Below are 25,392 nucleotides of genomic sequence, written 5' to 3'. Positions count from 1 at the left end.
TTTTCAGACTCTTTTCCATAGATTATTATAAGGTATCAAATATAGTTCCCTGAGCTACACAGTAAATCCTTATTGCCTATCTGTTTTATATATAGTAGTTTGTATCTGCTAATCCCAAACTCCTAATTTATTCTCCTCCTTCCCCTTTGGTAACCAAAAGTTTGTTTTCTATGTCTGTGAGTCTGTTTCTGACTTGTATATAGATTTCTGTTGTATTATTCTTTTAGATTCAACATATAAGTAATGCCGTATAGTATTTGTCTATCATACCAAGTGAAGTAAGTCAGACTGAGAAAATCTCTAGGTCCGTCCATGTTGCTGCCAATGGCACAATCTCATTCCTTTTTATGGCTGAGTAACTGTCCGTCATATACATGTAACACATCTTCTTTGTCCATCCCTCTGTCAATGGCCACAAGTTGCTCCCATGTCTGGTCTATTGTATACAGTTCTGCAGTGAACATTGGGATGCATGTATCTTAACATGCCTTCTCACATGTGGTTTTATGACAAATTCAGTTTGAAGGTGAGAGGCATTCTCAGATTAGAACTAAATAGAAGAATATATTTAAGGCAAGACCAGGTTTAATCAATAAAAACCGATAATTGAGAATTATTTTCTCTGTGTTCCAGATTCCAGAGTTCTTGGAGCAGATGCCGGGGGACTGTGGTTTCTTTTGAACTGGAGAGTGCCTGGGAATGTCCTTTCTTCTCTCCACCCTGTCCTTTCTCACTCACCTATTCAGCTCCTTCTCCAGAGCAGCTTTCTGTTCACAGATCTCATGCTGATGATGGTGTTAACACTGATGGAGAACACAATTCCAGGGGCAGAGTCAGGATGACACGTGCTGTCAGGAGCCAGGTGTCCTGAAGCCAAAGTATTTCAGGCACTTGTTCATGATGCACCATCCATTGTGTTTTCCCTGAAAATGTCCCCTTTTAGGCCAGTATGTTCTGAGTGAAAGGGGCATGTTTCCACCTTTTTTCCCCCTCTTTTCTCCTCTCCATCCTCTGGGTGAGAGCCATTTGTTAGTGAAGATTCCCCTTTGCTCTGGACCACAGAAATCCAGTCCTTTCTTAGCTCTGTGTTAACGCACTTTATTCATTTCTGTCGCCCTGTCCCCCTCTCCCCGACTCCCCTTGCCTGGGCCTCCACAGCACTTAGATGGGATAAGTGCTGAGGAAATTTCTAGCATATCCTGGAGGAGTGGCTGGCACTGCCTTCCTTGCCCACTCCTGAGTGTTCCTGAGGATGGCTCTGGTGTCTGAAGCCACTGCTGGCCATCACCCAGAACACAGAGAGGTCCTTCTGTCACATCTATTCCCAGCCACCTCCAGACTGAGACTCCAGACTCCTGAAATCTGCCTGGTAAATTTCTCTTCCGTTTCTGATGGACAGGATGGGCAGGGAAGAGGAAGAAACCCTTCATGTAGTTCTTAGGTTGATTCTTGCTTTTCCTTTTTCTCCTTTTTAAATGGAGGTAAAAGGGTAAAAGTTTGATTTTAAATATCACAGTCCTTACCTATGCTGTTTCCATAAGGTAAATATTCTAAACAGTATTTGTTTTTGTTTTAACATCATTGTTGATTATGTCCTTCTGAAATTCACTGAAACATGGGTCTCTGTCTCTACGAGTGCCTGCACTCCTGTCTGTTGAACATAAGCACACCAGAAATATTGCATTTCATTTTTGAAGGAAAGGGAGGCGTTTGAATAGCAAGTGGTACAGGCTTCCTCTCCTCTATTTTTCAGATGTGTTTTGCAAAACACTCCAGCTTTCCAAGCTGGATGCCATGGGCAACTCTGTGTTTGCAGATGCTTGTGGAATTTAATTTTCTTAGATACTTGTTATCAATTTAGTTCACGTTCACGTTGATTCAAGTGCAGTGCTCATAATTCCATTCAGTTAGTGGCTGTTCCCAGCCCAGTTTCAGAGGCGAGCGTGCAATCATCAAGGGCTCCTCTACGCCAGGATTTTCTTTTAATTTACTTATCTCAGTCTAAAATTGCTTTCTGCCTTTTTGATCAGGGCAAAGAAAATCAGCACTCACTCCCCAGTCTGCCTCCAGGGGAGTGGAATGTACATCCCAGCCGCCTTCTCCAGCTTTGCTGAATAATTATTAATATGCACATAAGCACCAGAATTGTGCAGTTTACTGAAAAGGCCCTTTTATGAGTTCAGCTCCATGAAGAATCACTTTACTCAGAGAGATTTATGTTAATTTCTTATTTGAGACAGTTCACAGAAACTGCTGCCCTTCAAAAATTAGTCTTCAGGGACTTCCCTGGTGGTGCAGTGACTGACTCCACACTTTCAGTGCAGGAGGCCCAGGTTCGATCCCTGGTCAGAGAATTAGATCTCATATGCCACAACTGAGAGAGCAAGTGCTGTAACTAAAGATCCTGCATGCTGCAGCTAAGACCTGAAGCAGCCAAATAAATAAATATTTTTTTAAAAAATCAGTCTTCATTGTGATAAATTGGTAAGAACTTGGGAGTTACCCTAATGAGCTGAGATGATTGCCACAAATATTTGTTTAAGAGTTTGCTTATAGATACGGTCAACTCTGTGAATTGTGTATATATGGTCTGAGGTGCTTTTCTTCTTTTACATCCAGAAAGAAGGATGTAGCTACCTTTGACCTCCCTTCTGCTACCTGGTACTGGCAGTGGTTTAGTTGCTAAGTCATGTCCAACTCTTTGCAACCCCATGGACTGTAGCCCGCCAGAGCAGACTCCTCTGTCCATGGGATTTTCCAGGCAAAAACACTGCAGTGGGCTGCCATTTCCTCTTCCAGGGGACCTTCCCAACCCAGGGATCGAATCTGGGTCTCCTGCATTGGCAGGAGGATTCTCTCCCGCTGAGCCAACCTGGGAGGCCTATTCCAAAAGTTCTTCTCAGATCCTATGAGTCAAATATCTATCAAATCCCTCCAGGCCCACTCTCTCTCGGTCCATTCTATTTTTTCACACTCTGTGCTGTGAATGAAGGGGCCCAGGAACGAAAAGGTGCTAGATCAAAACTACTCGATTCCCTGATGGGCTAGTAAAGATAGAAAAAATTACTTCAGAGCCCCCAAAGTTTCACATACACTGATGACTTTTAGCCAGCTTTCTCCGTCAGAGCTGACTTCAGCTGGTGTAAGAGACCTCAACCAAGGCATCATGGACAGAATTCATGGGAAAAAGGAATCTACATTGAGCAGAGGATGGAAGACAGGGTCTTGCAAGTTCTGAATGAAATTGAGCATTTCCTTCATTCAGATGTTTGCAAACACTGCAGTGGAAAGCACAGCAGCTGTAACTTTGTTACCAGTAGAAATAACATTTTCATATCACGTTATATTAGTGGAAGACATTTTTGTACTAATCAGTACTTCAAAATTAGACTCTTTAGGGGGACCTCTGCAAGATCTCGTATTGTTGAATGCATTAATAAATAAGTGCATATATGATTGTGCCTGAGAACTTTTAATTAATTTGATCAGTGAATTTCAATAAAATGGGTTGCTTTCTTTTAAGAGGTTAAAAACATTATTCTGGAAAGGAGTCTGTAGGATGGCTTGCCAAAGGATTCTGTGGCATAAGAGGTTAAGAAGGTCTGGTTTGGTGTCTCTGCAGCCATTCACCAGTCTCTGTCCCCAGGAGGCATAGGAAGGTGGGTGGCAGGCATTGTAGCCCAGAGGATCCATGTGTAGACTCTGGAATGAGACTGACTGGATTTGGATCCCGGCCCCTACAGTTATTGGCTCTGTGATTACCTTGGGTAAGTCACTTAACCCCAGTAAACCTCATTTTCTCAACTCCAGAATCTTAGTGATGAAAGTCCACACCTATAGAGTTACCAGTGCATGCATGCTTAGTCACTCAGTTGTGTCTGGCTGTTTTGCGACCCCATGGACTGCAGCCCGCTAGGCACCTCTGTCCATGGGATTCTCCAGGCAAGAATACTGGAGTGGGTAACCATTCCCTTCTCCAGGGGATTTTCCTGAACTGGAGATCAGACTCGCTTCTCTTGCATTGGCAGGCGGGTTCTTTTACCACTGAACCACCTGGAAAGCCTTTTGATCCAGGCATCTCTGCCTAAAATTCATTTTGGCCTACCTTTCCTTGACATAGAACTTGTTGTCTTGGCAATGTGATCCAGAGTGTCATTTGGGAGCTTTTGAATTGTTTCTGTAGATTTATTTAAGCTTCTTTTTTTTCCTAAAATAATTCCTTTATTGATTACAGTGATTGCATGCTATCTTTCTGGAGAGGGGTCGATTTCATGCATCCATTCCATTGGTAATTCAGGGAATAGCAGCTAGATATTTGAAGATGAAAGAAGATCAAAATCACCTTCCATCTGGTTCATGTTCCAGCTGGACCAGGTGGGAGCAGGCTTCAGTTTGGCCCAGAGGAACTACGCAGCACACGTCTGCCAGAACTGGAATCAAGACCAAATAACAGAGAGGTGTGTTTCACAAGTCTAAGAGGAAACTTGCTGGTTGGTAACTCCTTCATCAGAATGTGTGAACTGATTAATCCCTAGCTCCTGGAATTTACAGATTTCACAACTGTAATTTTAGCCATCAAATCCAACAGGAGTTCCTAAATACTTAAGGTGAATTCTCTAATATGATATATTTTCATTTTCATTGTAGTAAAGTGCTCTCTTTGTACTTGGAAAGTGAAAGTGAAAGTTTAGTCGACTCTTTGCGACCCCATAGACTGTAGCCTACGAGGCTCCTCCACCCATGGCATTTTCCAAGCAAGAGTACTGGAGTGGGTTGCCATTTCCTTCTGCAGGGGATCTTCCCAACCCAGAGATTGAACCTGGGTCCCCCAGGTTGTAGGCAGACTCTTTCCCGTCTGAGCCACCAGGGAAGTCCTAAATCCATGGGCAGAAACAGGCTGTTATAAAGTCCTGGTTCCTCTTGAGGTTAGAAATAAAATATTCAAGCAGTAGAAAACCTTTTCCTTTCTTTTCCTCCCTCCCTTCCTTCCACTTCTCTTTAGATTGTGCATTATCTGTCTTCTAAATTGGCAATAAAAGGATTAGCTCGCTAGAAGTTTGTTCGAATTTAGACAACTCTTCAGAAGTTCATTCTTTCTCTTTCAGTAACTCCTAGGAATATTAGGTTAATAAAAGAGTCTCAGTTCAGTTCAGGTCAGTCACTCAGTCATGTCCAACTCTTTGTGACCCCATGAACCACAGCATGCCAGGCTTCCCTGTCCAACACCAATTCCTGGAGTTTACTCAAACTCATGTCCATTGAATCGGTGATACCATCCAACCATCTCATCCTCTGTCGTCCCCTTCTCCTCTTACCTTCAATCTTTTCCAGCATCAGGGTCTTTTCAAATGAGTCAGCACTTCACATCAGGTGGCCAAAGTACTGGAGTTTTAGCTTTGACATCAGTCCTTCCAATGAATATTCAGGACTGATTTCCTTTAGGATGGACTGGTTGGATCTCCTTGCAGTCCAAGGGACTCTCAAGAGTCTTCTCCAACACCACAGTTCAAAAGCATCAGTTCCTTCGTGCCCAACTTTCTTTATAGTCCAGCTCTCACATCCATGCATGACTACTAGAAAAACCATAGCCTTGACTACATGGACCTTTGCTGGCAAAGTAATGTCTCTGCTTTTTAATATGCTGTCTAGGTTGGTCATAACTTTCCTTCAAAGGAGTTCAGTTCAGTCAGTTCAGTCACTCAGTCATGTCTGACTCTTTGCGACCCCATGAATCGCAGCACACCAGGCCTGTCCATCACCAACTCCTGGAGTTCACTCAGATTCACATTCATAGAGTCAGTGATGCCATCCAGCCATCTCATCCTCGGTTGTCCCCTTCTCCTCCTGCCCCCAATCCCTCCCAGCATCAAAGTCTGTTCCAATGAGTCAACTCTTCACATGAGTTGGCCAAAGTATTGGAGTTTCAGCTTCAGCATCAGTCCTTCCAAAGAACACCCAGGGCTGATCTCCTTCAGAATGGACTGGTTGGATCTCCTTGCAGTCCAAGGGACTCTCAAGAGTCTTCTCCAGCACCACAGTTCAAATGCATCAATTCTTCGGCACTCAGCTTTCTTCACAGTCCAACTCTCACATCCATACATGACTACTGGAAAAACCATAGTCTTGACTAGACGGACCTTAGTCGGCAAAGTAATGTCTCTGCTTTTGAATATGCTGTCTAAGTTGGTCATAACTTTTCTTCCAAGGAGTAAGCGTCTTTTAATTTCATGGCTGCAATCACCATCTGCAGTGATTTTGGAGCCCAAAAAAATAGTCTGACACTGTTTCCACTGTTTCCCCATCTATTTCCCATGAAGTGATGGGACCAGATGCCATGATCTTAGTTTTCTGAATGTTGAGCTTTAAGCCAACTTTTTCACTCTCCTCTTTCACTTTCCTCAAGAGGCTTTTTAGTTCCTCTTCACTTTCTGCCATAAGGGTGGTGTCATCTGCATATCTGAGGTTATTGATATTTCTCCTGGCAATCTTGATTCCAGCTTGTGTTTCCTCCAGTCCAGCGTTTCTCATGATGTACTCTGCATATAAGTTAAATAAGCAGTAAGGGTCTTTTAATTTCATGGCTGTAGTCACCATCTGCAGTGATTTTGGAGCCCCCCCAAAATAAAGTCTCTCACTGTTTCTGCTGTTTCCCCATCTATTTCCCATGAAGTGATGGGACTCAATGCCATGATCTTCGTTTTCTGAATGTTGAGATTTAACCCAACGTTTTCACTCTCCTCTTTCACTTTCATCAAGAGGCTCTTTAGTTCTTCTTCACTTTCTGCCATAAGCGTGGTGTCATCTGCATATCTGAGGTGATTGATATTTCTCCCGGCAGTCTTGATTCCAGCTTGTGCTTCATCCAGCCCAGCGTTTCTCATGATGTACTCTGCATAGAAGTTAAATAAGCAGGGTGACAATATACAGCCTTGACGTACTCCTTTTCCTATTTGGAACCAGTCTGTTGTTCCATGTCCAGTTCTAACTGTTGCTTCCTGACTTGCATACAGGTTTCTCAAGAGGCAGGTCAGGTGGTCTGGTATTCACACATCATTTAGGCTGTTGTTAAGTGTTAAGTGTTGGTTAAGTGTTAAGTGTTTCCCATCTTAGGACCACCTGTAATATTCATTTTCACAAGCTTTTATCTCGAAAAAAGGAAAAAAAAAGATGTTACTGGTGACATGTAGTGTGACTAGATTCAGATTTATGCAGAGAATATATTTTCTACCCAGCTTCTCTCCCATAAGGCAACTTCCCTCCTATAAGACTGCTCCCTGGTGGATGCAAGCTTGATTCTTATTTATTTATTTAGCTGTGTCTGGTCTTAGTTGTGGCATGTGGGATCTTTTAGTTGCAGCTTGCAAACTCTTAGATGCAGCACGTGGCATCTAGTTCCCTCACCAGGGTTCAAACCTGGGTCTCCTGCATTCAGAACGGAGTCTTAGCCATTGGAACCACCAGGGAAGTCCCAGGGTTGATCCTTTTGTTAAGCATGATTATTAGTTCCGAGCTCAAGCATTTCTGAGAAGTGCTTCTAAAGATGATGTTGTTCACTATTCTCAAAAAGGCCCTTGGGGAACATCAAATTATTTTGCACACAAGATAATTTAGTTAAGCATTTATGAATGATCTGCCAAAAGAAATATCTAGTGGTAGGCCTTTCTGAGTCTGGCTCTTTCTTAGGTGCTGAAAACACAGTCCCCACCCAAAGGTAGCTCAGCCAGTGGAGGTGTCAAACAAGTAAACACTTTGATACATTACAGTGCAAAAAAGGGGTTTGGGGGACAACAGAGCAGGACTGAACACCCCACCTTGGAGGAAAGTCAGAGAAGTTTCCTCTGTTAAAGGAGTTGTCTGCATTGAGTCTTGAAGATAATGAGGAATGATTTTAGCAGGGAAGAGGGATGGAGAGGGGGAAAGGGAGTTCTAAAAGATGCAGCCAATGGGGAAATACAGTTGGGACAGAAATATGCAGATGAGCCTGGAGTGTCTTCTTATGCTAAGGACATGAGCTGAGGAGGTACTTAAAATAATGGAAGTTTAGCTTAGGGGCACTGCTCTAAGCAGAGCAGTGACATGATTGGTTTTGTGTTTCAGTGGATCTGGTAGTGATGTAGAGAAGGGAATACGGAGTATTAGGTCACCCATAGGTAGACCAGAGAGCTGTTTGTTCACCTAAGTAGAGAAAAGTGAGGCCTGAACTAACGTGGTCACAGATGATGGACAGAAAGGAACACATGTGAGAGATATTAAAGAAATATACTTGGTAAAACTTGGTGACCAGTTCTTTGAATGAAGAGAAAGAAATTTAGTCTGTTCATTTCTTATTTCATTTAACAGAGATTTATTGGGAGCCCTTCATGTTTTAGCAGTAAGCAGTAGGAAGGCCTTCCCAAGTGGCGCTAGTGGTAAAGAACCTGCCTGCTAATGCCCGAGATGCGGTTTGATCCCTAGGTCAGGAAGATGCCCTGGAGGGCATGGCAACTCACTCCAGTATTCTTGCCTGGAGAATCCCATGGACAGAGGAGCCTGGCGGGCTACAAACCATCGGGTCAAAGAGTCAGACACAACCGAAGCGACTTAGCATGCATGTGCGCATTTAGTAAAAAAGAAAAAAGCTCATGTTCCCGCACTCAGAGATTGCATTCTAAGGGGGAGAGACAAATGATAAAAGAATAAGCTAATGCAAAAGCAAGATACTTTCAGAGTGAAAGCAAGCAGGCTGACCAGTAAGCATCATCAGGTAGCAGGTGGGAAGGAGAAAATGCCTGCAGGTACCCACGGGAAAGTACTACAACTACTGTAATGGTAACCTCCAGTTCTTAGTGGCTTACTATATTAAAGGTTGGCTTCTTACTCCCATCACTGTCAGACGTGAGTTCAGTGGGTCTACTTGGTCTTTCTCCTCCATGTTCCTTAGAGATCCATGCTTCTTCCATCTTGAACCAAACACCTTTGGCATATGACCTCCATGAAAGGGAAGCAGGAATATTTTTCCAAACCTGGAAATGACGTATATCACTGTCACATGATTCTACTGGCCAAAATCCAGTGTCGTGCTCCCAGCCTAACTGCAAAGGAGACTAAAGTGTGCAATGTAATCATGCTTGTCCAGAAAGAGAAAATGAGATTTGAGAGCAGATACTCAGCCATCCATCTAGTCTAGCCATCTGTCTGTCTTATCTGTCTGTCCACTCATCCATCCATCATCTGTCTACGCGGGCACACACAGCAGATTTAAATGACAAAAGCAAACTGTAGCATGTTTCAGAGTTGTTCCTAACAAATGCGTTCCTAGTTTTGTGCACATTTTGTTGCAGAAGTTTTGTTTGCAAACCAAAGCAGCATTATGGCTTATTTGAAGATGAATGTGACTGTATTCTGTTACAACAAATGATTCCTCTGAAACCTGTTTCAGTATAAGTACATCATGCTCAGCACAGTGCAAAAACATATACGTGTTCAATAATGGTATTGATGAGTAGATCCTTAGATGGGTGGATGATGAGTGGACTGAACAAATCAAAAATCACGTTTGCTGTTTTGGAAGAGTTAATTTACTTCCTCTGCCGTGAGTGATGTTAATATAGAGTTCTCTCAAATGGCTGTTTTTAATCAGTTTCCCATCACTTGCAACAAGAATGCAGTGGACATAGGCCTTTAACACTTTATTTTACTTGGCTCTTTAGAGTGGATTGAGTACTGTTCCCCTAAAATTCATGTCCACTTGGAATTACAGAGTGTGCTCTTATTTGGAAATAAGATCTCTGCAGTTATAGATAATTAAGGATCTTGAGATGAAATCATCCTGGATTTAGTGTAGACCCTATATTCAATGACTAGTGTCTTTATTGGAGAAGGCAATGGCACCCCACTCCAGTACTCTCGCCTGGAAACTCCCATGGACGGAGGAGCCTGGTAGGCTGCAGTCCATGGGGTCGCTGAGGGTCGGACACGACTGAGCGAGTTCACTTTCCCTTTTCACTTTCATGCATTGGAGAAGGAAATGGCAACCCACTCCAGTGTTCTTGCCTGGAGAATCCCAGGGACGGGGGAGCCTGGTGGGCTGCCGTCTCTGGGGTCGCACAGAGTGGGACACGACTGAAGCGACTTAGCAGCAGCAGCAGCAGTGTCTTTATAGGAAGAGGACACAGAGAAGGTCAAGTGACAACGGAGGCAGAGGTTGAAGTTTTGCAGCTACAAGCCAAGGATTTCTGGGTACAGTAGAAGCCAGGTGGGGTGTGAACAGATTCCAGTGTTGCAGAAGTTGGTCCCTCAAGAAACCAAGCACCACACCCAGAGAGTTGGAGAACTCAGGTTTATTACACTGGCAGGTCCAGAGGAGTTAACCCTTCCAGCTCTGAGCCCAGAGGAGTTAACCCTTCCAGCTCTGAGCCTGGACAAAGAAGTTACAGAGTTTTTACAGACAGTGCATGACCCCAGACTTCAGTGGGCAGTGCTGACTGTTCATAGGCTGATGAACATAGTCAGGAACTTGGGGTCTCCTGAACTTGGGAACAGCTGTTAGGACACAGCAGGGCGGGGCGTTGCCTAACCTTTATACAAACAAACCTCATTAAGCAGGATTACAGGGGCTGGGTAGTTGACAAGGGTGAGTGAGGTATGTTTCAGCTCCTAGCATTGTAGCAAGTTTCTGTCTTTCGGAAACTGTGTAACTTACATGACTTTGCAAGGAGCTAGCTGAGTTGCAGAAGCAGAAGGAGCATGAGGTTATTTCTGGCTGGGTGCAAGTTTTAAAATTTTACTCAATATCTGCTCCTGATGCCCCTCAAATCTTATAAGGCATCAGCCTTTTGATCTTCTTGGCTCAGGGGCCGATAACTTTTCAGGGCTAGGAGGTGTGTGATGACCCTCTTGTCCACAACAGCCTCAGCTAGGCTGGAAATTGTCCTCATGAATAATGGCAAAAGGCAAGGTAAGAGGAGGCAGGTCCCGAGGAGGAGTAGCACTGTTCCTACTAGAGCTTTGAAACTTTTTAGAGAAAACCATCCCCCAGATAGCTCTCTGGGATTCCATCCCTTCCAAGTCTGGACTGGGACATGAGCTATGTTAGTCATCTTTCTGGTTACTTCTTCTAAAACCTTTCCCTTATCATCTATCTGTAAGCAACAGTTACTAAGATTGAACTTTCCACAGATGCACTTTCCTGCAGCCAGTAAAGTAATCTAGGGCTAGGTGATTTTGATAAATAGCATTACACATCCTGGTTTGTTGTTCTGCCAATAAATCAAGAGCCTTGGCCTTTCATTAGTAATAATTTCAGTCACCACCTGGAACCAGATAATTCTGTTAAGCATATAAACTGGGGTTTGGTAGCCCCAGGACCCAGCTTCTGCCCATGTGGCTGGCATGTAGCTATCGGATTATGCATTCAGGAGGCCATCTGTCATCTTTCCAGTCTCCAATCTGTAGAGATCTGTGCTTTTTGGTGGGGCCTCTGTCTTTATAAACTGGGATTCCCAACAATTCACCTTTGGCTAGAGGGAGTGGGAAAAAGGAGGGACAGATAGTCCCCGACACCCATGCCCCCAACCAGTTGGCTGGCAAAACTGAATTATGTGTTAGTCCCACAAGTCCAATATAATCCTTCTGGAGCTGACCAATGGCCTTCAGTGGACAAATCATCCCATCGGGTCTTTAAATTGGGGAAGCTTGTTAGAGAGTGAGGATTCGGTTCTGTATAGTTTGGGCTTCCCCACCAACCATAAGTATGAGTAGTTGTATTATAATGCTTTTGGCCAAAACAAGTGAGGTTTCCTACTGGAACACTGAATGATGGGCCCCACCCACCATGCTGGGCAGTTTTTGCTGATTATGGAAGTCTTTAAATGCCAAATTCTGACCCTGGTCTGCTTAATTTTCCTGAGTTGTAAAAGGGTCTCTGGGGATCTAATTCTTTATAGCTTCCCAGAGCTACTGGTCTCCCATATTAGTTCCCACACACACATAGCAAGAAATAACCATTAAAGTCTGGGCTATGGTCTTTGCTAGGGCTAGGAACAGATTTTTAGTCTTGGCTGAAATTGGAGAGGGGACCACTTTCCATCTCTTCATAAAAGGAATGGAAGAGCCTGTGTGTGGAAACCCGGAGTGGAACAGAAATGCTCTGGAATATCAATGCAGTTCCTGGATCAATACCTCTCCCATTAATATAGATGCCGATTTGGTGACCCTTTTTCCATCTTGGGTCTCTGGGGTTGAAAACAATGAAAGTGACTGGGTTACATGTCTCTGACTTACATCTGGGACCAACAGTTCCCTTTTGGAGTGCTGCTTTGTCCTTATTCTCCCAGGTCGCCTCTATATTTTCCCAGGTTGCACATCTAACGCAGGCCCAGGTCCAGCAGCAATGCCAGGCGCCTTCATAACACCCAGTGTTATGGGATGCCGGGTTACACATATATTTGTCATCGAGTGAATGTTCTCATCCCTGTGATGAGCCCCTGCGATTTAGAAGGCTGGGGTTTTGTCGGCAGCAGCACACGGCACAGTGCACCAACACCGGTGTTCCAAAGCCATGATTTGCGTCCCGTTCATCAGGAGCCTGCCTTCTAGGTGGCAAACTGCTAACCAGTTTTCATTGGGGGTAGAACCGGGGGTCAAAACAAATATATTGGCCTTCTTGTTGACAATTAGAATAGGTTGTTTTGTTATGTACACAAGTTACTTGACCTCTTCTTGGCAAGAGAAGTGAGTATGGTAAAGCAAGGTCTACGTGACCCCGTGACTTGATCTAGTCATGTGAACGCATGAAATACACATGAGGTCTGTTTTACTTTCTAATACACTACAGCTTAGCTGGATATAAACCACTATTACACAAAACATTTGATTCCACTTAACAATCCCACTACCTTTAGGTAGATTGTAGTCAAGGTGACCTTTTGTATCTGACCCACAGAAAGCATCAAGACCAGTGGAATAACCAGTCCCCATTTGGCAGGGTGTCATTATAACCCTGACTTTCTGATGTCCCTAGTTGAAGAAGGGAAGGTGGGGGGGGGGGGGGGGGGGGGGTGGTGATGGTCTGATCCGGGAGTGATTACAAGAGGCACCTAATAAGGATGATACTCCCCACTACGATGAGATAGCAGACAGCTAATAGCAGCTTCTGACTCAAATTCCAGTCCTGGAGTGTGGCTGAAGCTAGTTCTATAGCAAAGAGCACGGCAGTAATGCCCATCAGGGAAGGGGCCAGGGGTGACAATGGAAATCCATTTATATCCCAATAACCAGATTCTCAAGCTTCCACTGTGTGTTGACCAACCAACTGCTGGGATGTGGCTGGAGCAGGGCTGTCAAATCCTCAAGCTTCTGCTGTGCCTTGACTAGTCAGCTCCTAGAGCGACTAGAGCAGGGCTGTCGCTTTTGGACCCAGACTTGGAGTGGGTTCTCAGGGTCTTGAACTGCTTTCCAGATGGTCCTTGTCACGGGGAGCTGCTGCTGTCTTGCCTCTGGTGTGGTGGATCCAGGGGGTGACACCTGTAACTTTAACAGCAGTAGAGGTTGCCAGACAACCGTATGGGGGCCTGTCCAGACTGGCTGAAGTGGTTCCTTTTTCCAGTCTTTAACCTGTACCTTGTGTCCTGGCTGATAGGGATGAACTCAATTCCCAAAGGAATGGGAGTCCTTCCTAAGGTTTCTCAGGTGATATGGCAGAAGACTTCTCCCAGGGCCTGAAGGTGTCAGGACATCTCCAGTTCAGCTAGTTGTTGGAGATCTCCCTTGAACTTTCCTATCACTGGGGGTGGTCTCCCATATAAGATCTCAATGGGAGAATAGCCTGAGGACCTCGGGGTGCATCGAGTAAGGCTAGGGGTAGCACGTAACTGGGCCTACTGACAGTAGCAGTAACTGGGTCTACTGACAAAGCTTAGCTAACGAGTCTTGTGGGTCCAATTTATGCGCTCAACTTTCCCAGAGTTTTGTGGCCTATAAGCGGTATGAAGCTTCCATTTGACTCCTAGTGTCTTGGACAAAGTCTGGATTATCTCAGACACAAAGGCTGGCCTGTTGTCGGACCCTATGGAGAGAGGTAGCCCATATCTCAGGATTATGTCTCTTAGTAGGACCTTGGCCACCTCTCATGCCTGTTCAGTGCACATGGGGAGGCCTCAGCCAGCCCATCCTGAGTAGGTGCAGACTACCACAAGTAAATTCTTACAGCCCCTGTACGGCTTGACTTCAGTAAAGTCCACTTCTAGATCTTCAAAGGGCAGTGTCCCAGCTGTCTGCAACCCTGGGCTGGGTCTTGGTCCTTGGCTGGCATTGTTTTGCGCACAAGTCACTCATCTAGCACTGATCTGGGCACACAGGGTTGGGAGCTTAAGAATGAAATAGTAACAGCTCAGTAAACTTTCCAGCTCAGTTTTCCCTAAGTGAGTTGTCTCACAGTGCTGTTTCACCAGCTGGATTGCTATATTGCTGGGGACAAAGAGTCTTTGGTCTAGAAGCTTCCACCAGCCCTCTTTTCCTTTTGTTCCTCCCTCACCCAAAGCCCATTGATCTTCTTCCTTGGTATATCTCAGGGATGGAGACAATTCTGGTGCCAAGAGGACCTTAGAGATTGGCTCAGGGCCCACTGTGGGACTCGGTTGGGTTGGTTGGGCTGCCAGCTCCTTGGCTGCCTAGTCAGCCAACCGATTCCCTTTGTTGACTGGATGAGTTCCTCTTTGACGGCCTTTGCACTTGATGACTGCCACTTGGAAAGGCTTCTATACTGCCTCTGACAGTTGAAGGATTTCTTTGTTTTTGATATCCTTTCCCTCTGCTGTCAGTAGCCCCTTTCTTTATTAATGGCTCCATGAACATGTACAGTAGCAAAGGCACACCTTGAATCAGTGTAGATGTTAACGCTCTTTCCTTCGGCGTGCCTGCGCACCTGGATGAGTGCCCACCGCTCGCCCCATTGTGCTGACCGCCCTTGTGGCAAGGCCTCAGCCGTTACTGTCTCATCTGTTGTCATTATTGCATAGCCTGCTTTGCGTTGTCCATCCTGGATGAAACCGCTTCCGTCAGTAAATAGTTCCAGTTCCAGGTTCTGGAGGGGAGTGTCCATCACGTCTGGCCTGCTCAAATAAATTTCGTCTATGACCTCCTTGCAGTTATGATTGGGGGTTCCCATCTCTGTAGGGATTCAGCATCCACACAGTCTCTAGGCAGACCCATGGGTTTTCGCCAAGCAGTCCCTGAGAGTGAGTCCTGGTGTTGGTCAGCCACTTGTGCCCCTGGCTGTTCATCAGCACAGCAACAGCATGGGAACTTTTACATACATATTTTGTCCCAGCGTAAGTTTACCTGCTTCTCTGACCAGGACCACAGTGGCAGCCAATGCCCGGAGACATGGCAGCCATCCCGCAGCCACAGGATCCAGTGTGGATAGGTATGTGACCAGGCGCGGCCATGGCCCAACTGTTTGTCTGAGGATCCCAGTGCAGTGTGATTTTCTCATGCATGAAGAGGTTAAAGTCCCGTGTCACATCTGGCAGCCCTAATGCTGGAGTGCTGATCAAGAGTCTCTTTATCTCCTTGACGGCCCCCATTCTAGGGGGTCCTTGCCAGACCCTACTGTGGTGTTGAACAATGGTTTGGCAATTTCAGAAAAGCCCAGTATCCAGATCTGGCAGAATCCGGCATCTCTGGGGAACTCACAGACTTCTTTCTTGGTGCTTGGCTGAAGTATTGAACAGATGTTTTGCTTCCTCTCATGTCCGAATGCCTGATGCCCTTTTGAAATGACAAACCCAAGGTACTTGACCTCCTGTCTGCAGATCTGAGGCTTTTTCCATGATACCTTGCACCCCGTGGTAGAGAGTAGAGCCAATAAGGCTTTAGTATCTTTCCAGCAGTCCCCTTGGGTGGGACTGGCTAGCATCAGTTCATTTACATCCTGGAATAAGGTGCAGTTCAAAGTTTCTCTTGGGAAGGCAGCAAGATCCGCAGCCAGGGCTTAACCAAACATGGTAGGTGAGTTCTTGAAGCTTTGCGGCAGTTGGGTCCAAGTCAGCTGTGTCCTTCTCCCAGTGTGTGGGTCTTCCCACTCAAAGACAAACAAGGGCTGGCTGTCCGGTAGCTGGAGACAGAAGAAGTCGTCCTTGAGATCAAGGCAGATGAGCCAGCTTGCTTGGCCAGGTAAGAGGCTCAGGAGGGTGTAAGGGTTTGGAACCACTGGATGAATACTGATCACTACGTTGCTGACAGTGTGGAAGTCCTGGATGGGGCGATAATTGTTCCCTCTTAGCTTCTTGACTGATAAGAACAGAGTGTTCCAGGGAGAACTGACAATCAGAATTTCAGCATCGCGTCAGTGTTGGATGTGGTCCCGAATTCCCAGGTGTGCCTCCCATGGTACTGGGTTAGGGTTAGGGTTAGGGATATGGCCTCTGACAGGATATGTCTGACAGGAGTGGCCCCTGGCCTCAGATTGACCACCATGGGCTCATGGGTTTTGGCCAAACCTGGGGACCCCTTCTCTGCCAGGACAGCAGAAAACTCTTTAGCAGGCTGGTTGAATTTGTTTGTTCTCTCTCTGAAGAATAGATGTGCCATTCATCTTCTCTGGGCACGGTCACAGCCATCATCAGAGCCGATTGACTCCCCAGGGTGAGGCTCGTGGGCTCCCTGGGGGTGAAGGTGATCTGCACCCCAAGCTTTGTCAGCAAGTCTCGTCTCAGCAAGGGAATGAGGCACTCTGGGAAGTACAGGAATTCATGAGTCACTAGACGGCCCTCTGGCTGGCATGAGCGGGCCTTGCGAAATGAGCGAGCAGTCCTGTCCCCTGTGGCCCGGACAATAGTTGCTGTTCAACCTGTGAGGGGAGCCACAGGTCTGGTCACCACAGAGTGGTCAGCTCTGGTGTCCACCATAAAAGTTACTGATTGGCCCCCTACTTTCATTGCGACTGTAAGCTCCCTGGGGGTCCAGAATCAGGGACCCTGGTCCTCCTTAGTCTGAGTCTGCACCGGCCAGGCCAGTAAGATCTTGGACGACTGGCTCAGGCTGGTACCTTTCTCTGCTGGGTTGATCAAACTTCTTTGACCCTTCAGATGTCCCTCTGCAACGGGGGCCTTCATCCTTCCAGTGTCCGATCCCTTTGCAATAGGTGCACTGGTCATGATGTAGTATTGGTCTCTTCTTGACTTCCCCTTTTCGCCGGGGAACAGTCTTGTTTCACAGGACTTGGGTGCCTCAGTATGGCAGCCAGCAGGGATACTTGCTTCATTCGCTTGTCATCCATCTTTGGGGCTTCTTGGTCAGGGTTTACAAACACCTTGTTTGCAACCTCCAGCAGCTGAGTGGCCTTCATTCCTGTAAAGCCCTCAAGCTTCTGGAGCTTACGGCGGATGTCAGCGTAAGACTGAGCCGTGGGCGCTGCATTGACCGTGCACTGGTTCTCTCGTGCTTCAGTGTTGAAAGGGGTGTACACCCAGGACGCCTGACACAGTCTCTCATAGAACTCCATGGTGATTCATCTGGCTTCTGGTGCGCCTCTGTTGTCTTGGACACATCGGTTGGTTTTCTGGCTCCTCTCAGTCAGTCCCTGCAACAGGGCTTGCCGGTACTTGTTGAGGGAGTGCTTCCCATCCAGGGCGTTGAAGTCCCAGTTGGGCCGAACGTCCAGTGCAACCCGCAGGGCGTTGGCTGCAGGATCTACTGTCCCAGCTGGTGCGTGCCCTGGGAGCCATCACTGAGCCTCTGACAGGCTCCAGCAGCATTCCTCAGTGTTGGAGAGAGTCAGGAGGAGGTGGCGACAGGCATCCCAGGTAGCGAGGAACAGACTCAATAGGTCAATCACTGCCTGCGGTTTTTCCGAGTAGGATGGAGTGTGGTGCTTTCAGTTCAGAAAGTCGGTAGTGGGAAAGGGTTGGTAATAAAGGATAGGGTGTCCTGGCTGGACAGAGCCATCCTTATTAATCTGGAGAGGGCCTCGGGTCTCTCGTAAGGGCATCTGCAGGGCTGCGGGCTGTTGGGCTGGTTGGTTGGCCGAGCAAAGTTGCAGTGGGCTCAAAGGGCTCTCTGGACTTGGAGGCGGTAGAGACACAGACGGTGGGGGGCTATCCGGTAAAGGGTGAAGAGGCTGAACGGGAACCGGCAGAGCAATTGGAATGTAAGGCAGAGGCACGGGGCGGGTGGGGGAGGGGGGCTTTTCTTTGAGGTCCCCTTGGGAGATAACTTTTGCTGGCTTTTCTTTGCCTTTTCTCAGAACTGGTAGGGCCACAAAGATCCTACACTTTCCCTGCCTGTTTGACACAACCGAACCCAAAGGGGTAGCTGATCAGTGATTTGTAACCAGGAGTCTATGTATGGAAACTGGTCTGGGTGCCTGGGGGTCCCCTGTCACCACTCGGTATACAGCTCTGACCACAAGAAGGTCTTCAGCAGGCCGTTCCACCCCGAAGGTGGGCCGTTCACACAGGATACAGAGCTTTCCCGAGGTCATCTTAACCCCACAGTCTCCAGAAACCTTAAAGTTTTTCAGGATACAATCTAAAACCATTGGCTTAGAAGAACTCCTCCTCCACCCATGTTGACAAATACAATCTATCACTCTGACCAGGAATGAGAGGGTTGCGCACGGGAAGGGCCTTGTCTAGGGCCTTATATCCTAGGTAGCACTGACGTCACCACTCCTGGAAGGCCCAGGATTCCCAGACAGCAGCATTATTTGTCTCAGGGAGACGGGACTGAAAGGAGGACATCCCTTGTAATGGGATTCTCAGAGGAATAACTTCAGGTGGGGCTCCGGAGGGGGTGTGGGGTGACTGACCCTCTCAAGGGCCCTGAGCAGGCAGGGAGAGCAGTATATGTACTCCTCACCTAGGAGAAGGGCCTGAAATGCTTGGGGAATCAGGGGATTACGCGGGAATGCTGACGAAGGTAGCCTCGTAATGAGAATCCAGAAGTGTGCAGGAGCACATCCGAGTGTATTACTCCACATGGGCTGGTTCAGGGGACCAAGAGAGAGGGAGGTACAGATCAGTTTGGCAGAAGGGGCGCATTTTTCAAGGGAGATCTAATTTCTCAAGAAGTCAGCTCAAAGAGTCAGCTGATGGGAGGGGAGAGTGAGCCTTAAAAATTTTAAGAAAATAATTTTGGTCCTAGGGCTAAGGGCTGTTTCGACATACACAATTTTAAATCAAATCGGTGACTAATTGTCCCCCTCCCCGGTGGAGCGAAGACAAATAAGGGTGGGTGCTCCTTTATTTGAGGAGACGATTCAGGTGCCCGCCTGGCCATGTCCCTGTGGGGAACTTAGGCGCCTCTTAGCTTTGGTGGGTGAGTATAAACCCCTGACCCGAATCTGACTCGCAGGGAGGGACTGAGTCCCCCAGAGACAGATGCCGCCTTGAGCTGTAAGAGGTCGTCATGTAACCGCAGGTTAGGGCCCTCAGACTCCGTAGCCATGAAGGCTGTGAAGCCACACAATCGCCCTGGATCGAGGATGAACCATTCAGACCAGAATGGACCAGAGTTTATCACAGTTCCCCCTCTGGGAAGGCCCCTAACTGGTGGTCTTCTTACGGAAGACCGTAGGAGACCGGACCTGACTGTGTTCTGTGCCCCAGGGCCTTACCTCATCCTGTGACCATTCCTGGTGACTTGGTTCGTCCCTCCAATGAGTCCGTCAGGGCTTGGCCATCCAGAGAGTCGGAACAACAGTCCAAGAGAGAACCCGGAAAACCATCAGGGTGCACGCCTCCTCGTTCAATCAGAGTTCCTCGGCTCCGGCCTGGCCAAGCCACCGGTCAGGCAGCTCAAGGGGCCAGCATGGTTGGAATCTTACTCGGGCCTCCAGAAATGTTGCAGAAGTCGGTCTATGGAGAAACCAGGCACCACACTTGAAGAGTTGGAGAACTCAGGTTTATTACCCTGGCTGGCCTAGAGGAGTTAACACTTCCCCCTCTGCCCCGAACAAAGGAGTTACAGAGCCTTTATAGATGGTGCATGGCACCAGGCTTTAGTGGCAGTGCTGACTGTGAATAGGCTGGTTCAAACTAGGGGTCTTGCCTGCACGGACACAGCAGGGGGATGCTAGACCTCTGCACAAACAAACATGGTTAAGCAGGATTACCGGGGCTGGGTAATTGACAAGGGTGAGTGAGGTAAGTTTCAAGGCCTAGCACTGTTTTCCTGAAACTATGTAACTTAAAACTATGTGACTTACATGATTTTCAAGGAGCAACCCACTCCAGTACTCTTGCCTGGAAAATCCCATGGGCGGAGGAGCCTGGTAGGCTGCAGTCCATGGGGTTGCCAAGAGTCGGACATGACTGACCGACTTCACTTTCACTTTTCACTTTCATGCATTAGAGAAGGAAATGGCAACCCACTCCAGTATTCTTGCCTGGAGAATCCCAGGGACGGGGGAGCCTGGTAGGCTGCCATCCATGGGGTCGCACAGAGTCGGACACGACTGAAGCGACTTAGCAGCAGCAGCAGCAGCTGCTGAGTTGCAGAAGCAGAAGAAACATGAGGTTATTTCTAGCTGGGTGCAAGTTTTTAAATTTTCCCCTTCACCAGAAGGAACCAGCCTTGCTACCACCCGATTTTGGACTTTTCACCTCGTTCACAGAATAAATACAGGATATATTATTGTTGTTTTAAGTTCTCTCATTTGTGACAAATTGCTGTGACAGTCGTAGAAAACTGATACACTCCTTGATCACCCACTGGAATATTTCTTTTTTCTCAAAAAGTATTTACTTATGATTTCATATGTGGAAATTCTTTTATTTTTGAGAAGGGGGTGACAGAGGATGAGACAGCTGGATGGCATCACCGACTCGATGGACGTGAGTTTGAGTGAACTCCGGGAGTTGGTGATGGACAGGGAGGCCTGGCGTGCTGCGATTCATGGGGTCACAACGACTGAGTGACTGAACTGAACTGAACTGAACCTGGCCACAGCATAGGCGTGATTCTTTCAGTTTTGGCCAAATAAAGCCTTTGCACCCATCTATTTAGGGGGACTTTTGTGAAACTGTCTTCCCTTAGGTTACATTAACATCATACCCTGGAAGTCATTCTTTAGATGCTCCATATTAAGGAGAAAGAGAAACCTCCTAGACCCTTGATCACTGCTTCTCATGATTCAGGGGAAAGGGTCCTGGTCAGTGCCCTCTGAGCTTAAGCCATCATCTTTATGGATATGTGTGTCCACCTTGACGTTTTGATCCAGTCCAAGAATATAGAGCCAGGCCAGCTGCCTGGTATGTCCCCCTGTCTTCTCTCTGGAGTTTAGAAGACTCTGCTTTTATCCAGCAAACATCTGTCACCAACAGTCCGAAGAAATGGTGTATAGTAAAAGGCATAGAGAATAGTTCATTTGGACCTCCAGTGTGGATCATCATCAAGTCATTTATATCAAAATTAACGTTTGATTTACCATGATTGCAAGAAAACACTGAGAGATGGTGTCATAGTTATTAACACACCTTGATGACATGGTATATATTTTGTACTATTCCATGACTTTATTGCATCTCTAAAAAGAGGCTCATGTAGTTACAAGATGAAAAAGGAATCTGTGATCATAGTCTTTAAAGTGTAAAAGATTGGTAGTTGGCTTAAAGCTCAACATTCAGAAAACTAAGATCATGGCATCCGGTCCCATCACTTCATGGGAAATAGATGGGGAAACAGTGGAAACAGTGGCTGACTTTATTTTTCTGGGCTCCAAAAGCACTGTAAATGGTGATTGCAGCCATGAAATTAAAAGACGCTTACTCCTTGGAAGGAAAGTTATGACCAACCTAGACAGCATATTAAAAAGCAGAGATATTACTTTGTCAACAAAGGTCCGTCTAGTCAAGACTATGGTTTTTCCAGTAGTCATGTATGGATGTGAGAGTTGGACTATAAAGAAAGCTGAGCACCAAAGAACTGATACATATGAACTCTGGTGTTGGAGAAGACTCTTGAGAGTCCCTTGGACTGCAAGGAGATCCAACTAGTCCATCCTAAAGGGGATCAGTCCTGGGTGTTCATTGGAAGGACTGATGCTGAAGCTGAAACTCCAATACTTTGGCCACCTGATGGGAAGAGTTGACTCATTGGAAAAGACCCTGATGCTGGAAGGGATTGGGGACAGGAGGAGAAGGGGACTACAGAGGATGAGATAGTTGGATGGCATCACCAACTCGATGTATGTGAGTTTGGGTGAACTCCAGGAGTTGGTGATGGACAGGGAGGCCTGGCGTGCTGTAGTTCATGGGATTGCAAAGAGTCGGACATGATTGAGTGACTGAACTGAATTGAACTACTGATGTAAAAAGATCCAAAGGAATAAAAAGACACTGTGTGACAGCCATAATCAGTTTCTTCTACTGGAGAAAAATATAATTGTGTGACTTTTTAAATACAGTGCTAATTTTAAAATAACCCCATATTGTATGAGCAACATAACTACATTACAGAATATGGAAATGAAAGAAAACATATCCATAATCCCAATATTCTAATACAGTTGTTTTTTTAACTTGCCTGTATTTCCTTCCAGGTTTTATTCTCTATATGTTTTGTATAGTTAATGTAATTTTTTCCTTCTTTGTTATTTACTTTTTTGGAGTCTATTCTATTTTTATGAAAGTGCAATGGGAGTACATAGTAACTAATAGATGAAATGTTACAAAAGAGTGCTATGAAAGAGCAATCATTTTCCACCTTCCTTCACCCACCTCTAGTCTCAAGCCCAATTGGAAACTTCTTAACTATTTTGGTTATTACTATATCTAGTAATTACTTCCATCAGTCCAAATAATGTGCATACAACTGTATTTATTTTTATTCTGAAGTATTTTAAATACATCAAAAGGTATAATACAAAAGACAGCATAACTACCACCCAGCTCTATTGAATACTGTCTTACTGTACCTTGCTTCAGTTTTTTAAGAAAAAAATTGTTGCAAATGTATACCTCCACAATCCCCACCCCCAGATCCCATCACTTTGTGTCTTCTCTCCAGGGAGTAACTTGGACCTTGCACTTAATATTCATCTTTCCCATGTGTGCTTTTTACATCAGCAATTCTCAAACATGTTGATTTCATAATTCCTTTGCATTCTTAAAATTTATTGAGGGCCCCCAAATATTTTTATGTGGAATGTTGCTATGCAGATTTATAGTGTTTGAAACAAAGACTGAGAAATTTTATAAATATTTATTAATTTATTTAAGACAGTAATAAACTCATTACCCATGAGCATAAATAACACTTCTGTGAAAAATAACTACTTTTCCAAAGTAAAGAAAGGGTGAAGTGTTTTACATTTTGCAAGTTTATGTCTGGCTTAATAAAAGGCAACTGGATCTCATATTTGCTTCTACATTCAGTTACTGTCACATCCGCCTGCTTCATGTCCTGTACCTTCCTGATGGAATAAGAGTGAAAAGATGTTAGTATGATATAAAAATAGTTTTGACATCACAGAACTCATTTCTAAGGTTTCAGAGGCCCTTTGAGAACCACTGTTTTGTGTCATCAGATAAATATAGCCACAAACTATATAAAATTATCCTGTTTATTTTCAGACTCTGTGCATTTTGTGCTGTGCTGTACGTATCATTGTGAAATTTGCTCTATTCTTCTTTCCACGTGGTATTTTAATAATTATGAACTTGCAACACAAGCTTAAATGAGTTTAACAGTTTTATCATACATATATGAATCTATGAATACTAGGTACTTTTCCTAGTGTCTGGAGTCTCTGGCAGAGGTGTGGGTCGGCGGTGGCCTGCTGCAGGGTTGAGGGCGTTGAGTGCAGGAGTGCATGGGACCTTTTGGGAGGGAACACAGCCCTGCCCATTAACAGAAAATTGGATTAAAAATTTACTGAGCATGGCCCTACCCATGAGAGCAAGACCCAGTTTCCCCCTCAGTCAGTCTCTCCCATCAGGAAGCTTCCATAAGCCTCTTCTCCTTATCCCTCAGAGGGCAGACAGAATGAAAACCACAATCACAGAAAACTAATCAAACTGATCACATGGACCACAGCCTTGTCCAACTCAGTGAAACTATGAACCATGCCGTGTAGGGCCAGCCACCCAAGACGGACGGGTCATGGTGGAGAGTTCTGATAAAACGTGGTCCACTGGAGAGGGGCATGGCAAACTACTTCAGTGTTCTTGCCTTGAGAACCCCATGAACAGTATGAAAAGGCAAAAAGACAGGACCCTGAAAGATAAACTCCCCGGGTTGGTAGGTGTCCAATATGCTACTAGAGATCAGTGGAGAAATAACTCCAGAAAGAATGAAGGGATGGAGCCGAAGCAAAAACAACACCCAATTGTGGATGTGACTGGTGATGGAAGTAAAGTCCGATGCTATAAAGAGGAATATTGCATAGGAACCTGGAATGTTAGGTCCGTGGATCAAGGTAAATTGGAAGTGGTCAAACAGGACATGGCAAGAGTGAACATTGACATTTTAGGAATCAGTGAATTAAAATGGACTGGAATGGGTGAATTTAATTCAGATGACCATTGTATCTACTACTATGGGCAAGAATCCCTTCGAAGAAATGGAGTAGCCCTAAATGGGCTTGGGTGCAATCTCAAAAATGACAGAATGATCTCTGTTCATTTCAAAGGCAAACCATTCAGTATCATAGTAGTGCAAGTATATGCCCTGACAAGTAATGCTGAAGAAGCTGAAGTTAAATGGTCCTATGAGGACCTACAAGACCTTCTAGAACTAACACCCAAAAAAGATGCCCTTTTTGTTACTGGGGACTAGAATGCAAAAGTAGGAAGTCAAGAGATACCTGGAGTAACAGGCAAATTTGGCCTTAGAGTACAAAACAAAGCAGGGCAAAGGCTAACAGAGTTTTGCCAAGAGAACGCACTGGTCATAGAAAACACCCTCTTCCAACAACACAAGAGAAGACTCAATGCATGGGCATCACCAGATGGTCAATACCTAAATCAGATTGATTGTATTCTTTGCAGCCAAAGATGGAGAAGCTCTATATAGTCAGCAAAAACAAGACCAGGAGCTGACTGTGGCTCAGATCATGAACTCCTTATTGCAAAATTCAGACTTAAAATGAAGAAAGTAGGGAAAACCACTAGACCATTCAGGTATGATCTAAATCAAACCCTTTGCAATTATACAGTGGAAGTAACAAACAGATTCAAGGGAGTAGATCTGATAGTGCCTGAAGAACTATGGATGGAGGTTTGTGACATTTTACAAGAGGCAGTGATCAAGACCATCCCCAAGAAAAAGAAATACAAAAAGGCAAAATGGTTGTCTGAGAAGGTCTTACAAATAGCTGAGAAAAGAAGAGAAGTTAAAGGCAAAGGAGAAAGGAAAGATATACCCATCTAAATGCAGAGTTCCAAAGACTAGCAAGGAGAGAGAAGAAAGCCT

The sequence above is a fragment of the Oryx dammah genome, unplaced genomic scaffold, assembly GCF_014754425.2.
Source record: "Oryx dammah isolate SB20612 unplaced genomic scaffold, SCBI_Odam_1.1 HiC_scaffold_6, whole genome shotgun sequence".
Classification (NCBI taxonomy): Eukaryota; Metazoa; Chordata; class Mammalia; order Artiodactyla; family Bovidae; genus Oryx; species Oryx dammah.
The sequence above is the reverse complement of the archived record's forward strand: the minus strand, read 5'-3'. Positions refer to the sequence as shown.